We start from the raw sequence: 8181 nt of genomic DNA on the forward strand, positions 1-8181 counted from the left end.
AACAAGCTGCCAGGAGAAATGGTGGAGGCTGGTACATGAATGGATGGATAAATGAATAGGAAGGGTTTACAGGTATATGGGCCAAATGCTGGCAAATGGGACTATATTAATTTGGATATCTGGTCAGCATGGATTGTTGGGCCAAAGAGTCCGTGTTGTACAGCTCGAAAACTCTGGGACTCTATTATCCTGTTAATGTTTTTAGAGATTGTTGAAATATTTTGAACTGAAGAAATATATTTTTATTTTCTCCAAAGATGGAGGAAAGGACAGTTAATTCATACCACTTTTGCCTTATTTTTAATGGGCTTTGCATATTTTTTAGCAATATGGACAATTTGCCCAGTTTTTTATTCTTCTCCAGGATATTCATACTGTTTCAAAGTGCGAGAGTAACATTGGACTATATTTTGTGTTTTTAAGAATATTTTAAGTTGCACAGCAAATAGTATATGGTGTGCTGTTAAACATCGATGAAGTTGAGAGAATGGAGGTGTGCATGTGAGGAATGTCAGCTTTACCAGCTATGTGCCATGGCCAGTGTGGCTTTGCAGCTGCTGTACCATGACATTGCCAAGAAGGGGCAATGCCCGATTGCCAATGCTAGTCCAGGACCACTGTGGCCTTTCAAAGATGGCACGGACTCAAGTGATACTGGTCTTTCAGTAAACATCCACTTAGTGGTAAACTCCTCTTTCATAGATAACAAAGTGTGGAGCTGGATGAACACATGCGGCCAAGCAGCATCGCAGGAGCACAAAAGCTGACGTTTCAGGCCTAGACCCTTCATCAGAGCGGGTCTAGGCCCAAAATGTCAGCTTTGGTGCTCCTGAGATGCTGCTTGGCCTGCTGTGTTCATCCAGCTCCACACTTTGTTATCTTGGATTCTACAGCATCTGCAGTTCCCATTATCACTCATCCTCTTTCATAGATGTTTGCTTTGGACCTATCTCTTATTGACACTGAACTTGTCAGGATTTATTTTACTCTGCTCTGACTATTCTAGAGTTAAACTGCTGTGCTGATAGGTGTTTTCACTATAAATGTCCTACTTATATCTAAAAGAAACATGTACTCTCACTTCCCTCCTTTAGAAAGAGAAAGCTGTTGCATAGAATCCCTACAGTGTGGAAGCAGGCCATTTGGCCCTTCAAGTCCACCCTCCAAAGAACATCCCACTCACACCCGTTCCCCTACCTAGCCCTGTAACTAACTTACACATGTTTGATCACTATGGGCAATTTCCATCTAACTTGCACATCTTTGGACTGTGGGAGGACACTGGAGCACCCAGCAGAAAATCACACAGACAGAGGGAGAATGTGAAAACTCCATGCAGACAGTCACCCAAGGTTTGGATTGAACCTGGGTCCATGGCATTGTGAGGCAGCAGTGCTAACCACTGAGACACCATGCCACCCTATTTCCATCTCTCTATCCCAAAAGCATGAGAAACAATGTAGGCAACATCCCCATTTTTTTCTCTCTTCTACCCTTGTAATGAACTATTCACCTCAAGGCTTTTATTCTTAAAAGGCCTCATTTAAATCACATGAACAAGTTTCCAGACAGTCCAATGTCACTCTCACAACTTAAAAAAATTAAACTATGTCCTTCCCTTCTTAGCCTATACAACATAGAAATATTAATCAAATTTAGAGCTATACTTGGTTCTGACCACATTAGAACTTAATTTTCAACTAACAGACCACAAACTTACATTGACTTTTCAAATAAACTCTTCTTATTTAGTAAAAGCTGAATGAGCTGCAGATGCTGTAAATCAGGAACAAAAACAAAGTTGCTGGAAAAGGCCAGTGTGTGTGGCAGCATCTGTGATCACATTTCGGGTTCAGTGACCCTTCCTCAGAACTGATGGTGACTGGGAACTCTGTTTTTCCCTTCACAGATGCTGCCAGGCCTGCTGGGCTTTTCCAGTAACTTTGTTTTTTGCCTAATTATTATGTGTTATTTTCAGGCCAAGTAGTCAAATTACGCTACCATTTTAAGAGTTTTCTTTTGTGAGCAAATGAGATAACAAAGTGTGGAGCTGGATGAACACAGCAGGCCAAGCAGCATCTTAGGAGCACAAAAGCTGATGTTTTGGGCCTCGACTCTTCATCAGAAAAGGGGGATGGGGAGAGGATCCTGAAATAAATAGGGAGCGAGGGGGAGGCAGACTGAAGATGGATAGAGGAGAAGATAGGTGGAGAGGAGAGTATAGGTGGGGAGGTGGGGAGGGGATGGGTCAGTCCAGTGAGGACGGACAGGTCAAGGGGGTGGGATGAGGTTAATAGGTAGGAAATGGATGTGCGGCTTGAGGTGGGAGGAGGGGATAGGTGAGAAGAAGAACAGGTTTGGGAGGCAGGGACGAGCTGGGCTAGTTTTGGGATGCAGTGGGGGGAGGGGAGATTTTGAAGCTTGTGAAATCCACATTGATACCATTGGGCTGCAGGGTTCCCAAGCGGAATATGAGTTGCTGTTCCTGCAACCTTCGGGTGGCATCATTGTGGCACTGCAGGAGGCCCATGATGGACATGTCGTCTAAGGAATGGGAGGGGGAGTTAAAATGATTCACGACTGGGAGGTGCAGTTGTTTATTGCGAACTGAGCGTAAGTGTTCTGCAAAGTGGTCCCCAAGCCTCCACTTGGTTTCCCCAATGTAGAGGAAGCCACAACAGGTACAGCAGATGCAGTATACCACATTGGCAGATGTGCAGGTGAGCATCCTTTTTCCAAAGATATATTTCATAACTTTTCCTCACAATTTTAGATGATTAAACAGCATTTGCTCCCTTTAATTGCTCAGCCTAGAATTTTTCCTTACATTTGAACATTTTCATCCTTTCTCTAAGGAACAAAACTCATATCGAACATCTGAAGTGTACTGCTGGATCCCAGGTTTATGATTCACATTTTCCCCAAGTAGATGGTTGAATCTCTCTGTGATGCACACAAGCATTTTCAATATTTCCCACTATTTCGAGCTATTTTGGGCTTCTCGAGGCAGGCTTAGTACTGGTTGTGCTCCACAATAATTTTTAACTCCAGGGTGCTGCTTTCACAGAACCTGACAGACACTTGAATATCAAGCTGCAATATTTTCCTTCTTTCTTCTCATTGGATGGCCTTTGCGTATGTAAAGCTGAAGATGTCTTTAGGATGGCACTGTCTATTTGAAATCCACACTGCTATACCATTTTGTGGTTGCATCCATCACAACTATCTGGGAGATCTTGGGTAGTTTCACTGCTATCTGCCCTCTTTATTGGTATTGGTCAAAGTAACTGACAGCAATTGGGGATGGATGCCCACACAAAACATTCAGAAAATAGGCTCAATCTCAATCCTTTCTAGATATTTAATCAATCTGTTCAGATGTGATGTTATCATACACTTCTGGCGTAGGTGGAACTTAAACATTACCACTATGCCACAAGCACCCCAACAGTCCTTTATGTCCTGGTGGGCAGAGCCATAATGTCAAGGAACCCTTTCAGGTGGTAACAATTCAAATGCCAAGATGAAATGGGACTGCCATAGTGTTAAGAGCTTAGGTGGTGAGGAATTTGTTAAATGTATTCAAGAAAATTTTCTTTATAAAAATGTAGATGTACTTACGAGAGAAGGTGCAAACCTTGATCTTCTCTTGGGAAATAAGGCAGAACAAGAGACTGATGTGTTTCTGGGGGAGCAGTTTGGGACCAGTGATCATAATTCTTGAACTTCCAGAAGTTGATTGGAATAGACTATTTGCAAGTAAAGGGATGACTAGTAAATGGGAGACTTTCAGAAGTGAGATTATGAGAGTTCAGAGGCATTATGTTCTTGTTAGATTGAAGGGTAAGGCTGGTAACAATGGATGAATAAAGATATCAAGGCTTTGGTCAAGAATAAGAGGAAATCATATATTGGGTATAGACAACTGGGATCTAGAATCTCTTGAAGAATATAAGGGGTGTTGGGGCATTCTTGAGAGAGAAATCTGGAGGGCAAAAAGAGAGATGAGATAACATGAGATAACTTTGGCAGATAAGATTAAGGTTAATCCAAAGAGATTCTACAAGTACATTAAGAGCAAAAGAGCAGCTACTGAGAGAATAGGGTCCCTTAAAAATCATTGAGGTCATCTATGTGTTGAACCACAGGAGATGGGAGAGATAATAAATGTGTCAGTTTTTACTGTGGAGAAAGACATGGAGGCTTGGGAAATAAATTTTGATGTCTTGAAAACAATCCATATTGTGGAAGAGGAGGTGCTGGGGGTCTTAAAAAAAACACAAAGATGGATAAATCTCCAGGCCTGATGAAGTATATCTCAGGACATTTTGGGAAGTTAGGGAAGAAATTACAGGGCCCCTAGTATAGATATTTATATCATCTGCAGCCAAGGATAAGATGCCAGAGGACGAGATGGTGGCTAATGTTGTGCCTTTATTTCAGAAAGGCTGTAAGGAGAAGCCTGGGAACTATAGATTGGTAAGTCAGATATCAGTGGTGGGCAAGTTTTTGGAGGGGATTCTGAGAGATAGGATTTACATGCATTTGGACTAGGATAGATCGTTCTGTTCAAGATCTGAGATCATAGATTCCCTACAGTGTAGAAGCAGGCCATTCAGTCCATAAAGTCCACACTAATCCTCTGAAGAGCATCCCACCTAGACCGAGCCCGTACCCTATCACGAAATTTCCTTCCCCAGACATCATGGGCTATTTAGCATTGCCAATCCACCTAACCTGCACATCTTTGGACTGTGGGAGGAAACCCACACAAACACAGGGAAAATGTGCAAACCCCGCATGGACAGTCACCCAAGGCTGGAATTGAACCCAGGTCCCTGGTACTGTGAGGCCACCATGCTGATAGTTCCGTTCAAGATTAGGAATGGTTCTGATCAAAACTATTCAAGATGGCAGCAGTGGATAAGCACTGTCTGGGATTTTGTGCCCAGATCTCATCCATTCTGCCAGCTTTCCTTTTTCTGTTTTTATCTTCTTTTCTCTTTTTTTAAGTAGTTTCTTAATTACCTTTTGGATGCTGTGGAGGCAGCGGCAGCAAAAGAACATGCCAGTGGCTGGGCCCCAATGTGACAGTGAGACAACAATTGGCAGCTAGCGGCAAAGGATGGTGGCAGCAGTGATGTGGTGGTTGCGGCCAAAGCCTTGTGAGTGCTGATGAAGCCTGATGTGCCTGGGCAGGTCTTGGCCCAGCACAGCGTAAGCATTCCCAGCGCTAGGGAGAGTGATGTGTCTTGGGGAAAGCCCAGCTTTAAGCATCTGTAGGCCCATAGCTTAAGACTGTAATGCTTGACATTTTAACTTTATTTTTCTATTTTTCAACATTTATGCTAAGTGCACTGTAGTGCTGAACTTTTTAAACTTATTACTTTATATTTCTATTTCTGTAACTAAAATTTTGTACCTAAGTACTTTGTACATAAGATGGCACCATATGTGGTGACGTTGTACACTTTTCACTGTGCTCTTGTGCCATGTACTTGAGTACACATGACAATAAAACCTAAATCTAGATCTAAAATCAATTGTTTGTCATTTATATAAACTATTTGGATGAGAATTTAGGAGGCATATTTAGTAAGTTTGTGGATGACACCAAAGTTGGTAGTGAAGAAGATTATCTAAGAATACAAAGGTTCTTGATCAATTGGGCCAATGGCTTGAGCAGTGGCAGATGGAGTAAAATTTGAATAAATATTATTGCATTTTGATAAAACAAACACAGGCAGCACTTATACACAGGCAGCACTTATACAGTTAATGATATGGCCCGGAGTAGTGTTTTCGAACAGAGAGACTTAGGGATCTAAGGATTAAAGTTCTTTGAAATTTGCATCACATGTAGAAATGATGGTTAAAAAGGTGTTTAGAATGCTTGCATTCATTGTTCAGACCACTGAGTATATCATGCTGAGGTTGTACAGGGTTTTGGTGATTTGATTTGATTTATTATTGTCACATGTACCTTGGTGCAGTGAAAAGTTTTGTTTTGTGTGTAGTACAGGCAGATCATATCATACAAAGTGTATAAGGGTAATAGAACAGAACAAGGAATACAATGTTATGCTCAGAGAAGATACACAAAGAACACGATTAACATTAAATTTAAAATTTGAGAGATCCATTCAGAAATTTAACAACAGTGGCGAAGAAGACATAGTAAGAACTGCTGATGCTTGAGTCTGAGATAACATAGTATGGAGCTGGAAAAACCTGAAGATTTCTGAAGAAAGCTCCTGACCCGAAATGTTAGCTTTCCTACTCCTCTGATGCTGCTTTGCCTGCTGTGTTCTTCCAGCTTCACACTATGTTAATAGTGGGGAAGAAGCTGTTCTTGAATCTGTTGGTTCATATGTTTAAGCTTTTGTACCTTCTGCCTGATAGAAGAGGTTGGAAAAGAGTATAACTGGGGTGGGCTTTGATTATGTTGGCTGCCCTCCCGAAACAGTGTGAAGTATAGATAGAGTCAATGGATGGAAGGTTGGCTTGCACGATGTTCTGAGCTGTGTCACAACTCTCTGTAGTTTCTTCTAGTTCTGGGCAGAGCAGTTGCCATACCAAGCCATGATGCATCCAGATAGAATGCTTTCTATGTTTCATCTTTAAAAATTGGCAAGAGCCTTTATAGACATGCCAAGTTTCCATAGCATCCTGAGGAAGAAGAGGCATTGTTGTGCTTTCTTGACTGTTGTATCAACATGGATTGTTGGTGATTGCCACGCCTCGGAACTTCACTCTTGGCTATCCCTAACTCAGCACGATTAATGTAGATAGGGGAGTGTCCTCCACCTTGTTTCCTGAAATCAATGACCAGCTCTTTCATTTTTCTAATGTGAAGGGAAAGATTGTTATCTTCACACCATGCTACCAAGCACTGTGTCTCTTTCCTGTATTCTGTCTTGTCATTGTTTGAGATCCAACCTATAGTGGTGGTGTTGTCAGCAAACTTGTTGATGGAGTTAGGATGAAATTTGGCCACGCAGTCACAAGTGTACAGGAATTATATTAAGATGCTAAGGCATGTTTTTGGAGGACTGTCTACAGTACTGGACTTCCTTCTATAGGAAGAATATTGTTAAATTGGAGATGGTTGAGAAAAGATTTGCCAGGATAGATGAGGTGAATAGCAAAGGTCTTTTCCCTGGGGTGGTGGAGTTCAAAACTGGGAGGAAATTTTAAGGTGAGAGGAGAAAGATTTAAAAGGAACCTGAGAGGCAACTTTTTCATACAGAGGGCGTTTTGTATGTGGAATGAACTACCAGAGGAAGTGGTTGTTGCAGGTATAGTTACAACATTTAAAAGACATTTGGACAGGTACGTGAATAGGAAAGGGTTAGAGGGACATGGGCCAAATGCAGGCAAGTAGGACTAGCTTAGTTTGGGAAATGCGGTATGCGTGGGTGAGTTGGACTGAAAGGTCTGTTTCTGTGCTGTTTGACTCTATGACTCAATAACTGTTATGGACTGTCCTACACTGGTGTGTAGCAGTATGACAATGAGCTACACTTGAGGCCATTGTTCCTTGCACTGAATGAGAAAAACAGGGTATTGTTAGTGATATATTTCCACATCTCTCATATGTATGGCAACAAGTGCCACAGCCCCACCTCATGCCCCCAGAGTTATTACACGTTGACCCTGTGCCAAACTATTCTTTAAATGTTTTGCCAGGAACTGGTCTCTCAGGAAGTTTTGGTGGGGTTGTGGTTAATAGTAGGACCAAGATATGAAAATCAACTTCAAGGAGAATCACTCAGTGTGAGGTTGCCACTGGTAGTGGGGGAATGGGGAAGGACCAAGCACAGACTCCTTTGCCGTAAAAGTTCGAAGGCACAGGACATAAAACTATGTTATCCTGTATGAATTACTGAGCGGTCAACCACACATAACTTGAGAGGTTTTCCGAAGACGTTGCAAAAGAGACAAAGACGTGACTTTAGTGAGTGTTTCCAGCAATTTTTATTCCTAAATCAGCAGTATTTTTAATACCACGTGGAAGAACAAAAGAGTAAAGAGGAAGTAATGTTTCGAGCTCCTTTAACGCGCAAAACAACAAAAGACCGCGCCAGAGACGGCGCTATGCACGGAGTAGTATTTTTAATATCCTTTACTTGATTGGCTGCGCGGTTGGTATGGGAATCCATCCAACCGCATCCTCAGCTT

Source organism: Stegostoma tigrinum, chromosome 22, assembly GCF_030684315.1.
Source record: "Stegostoma tigrinum isolate sSteTig4 chromosome 22, sSteTig4.hap1, whole genome shotgun sequence".
NCBI classification, from domain to species: Eukaryota; Metazoa; Chordata; class Chondrichthyes; order Orectolobiformes; family Stegostomatidae; genus Stegostoma; species Stegostoma tigrinum.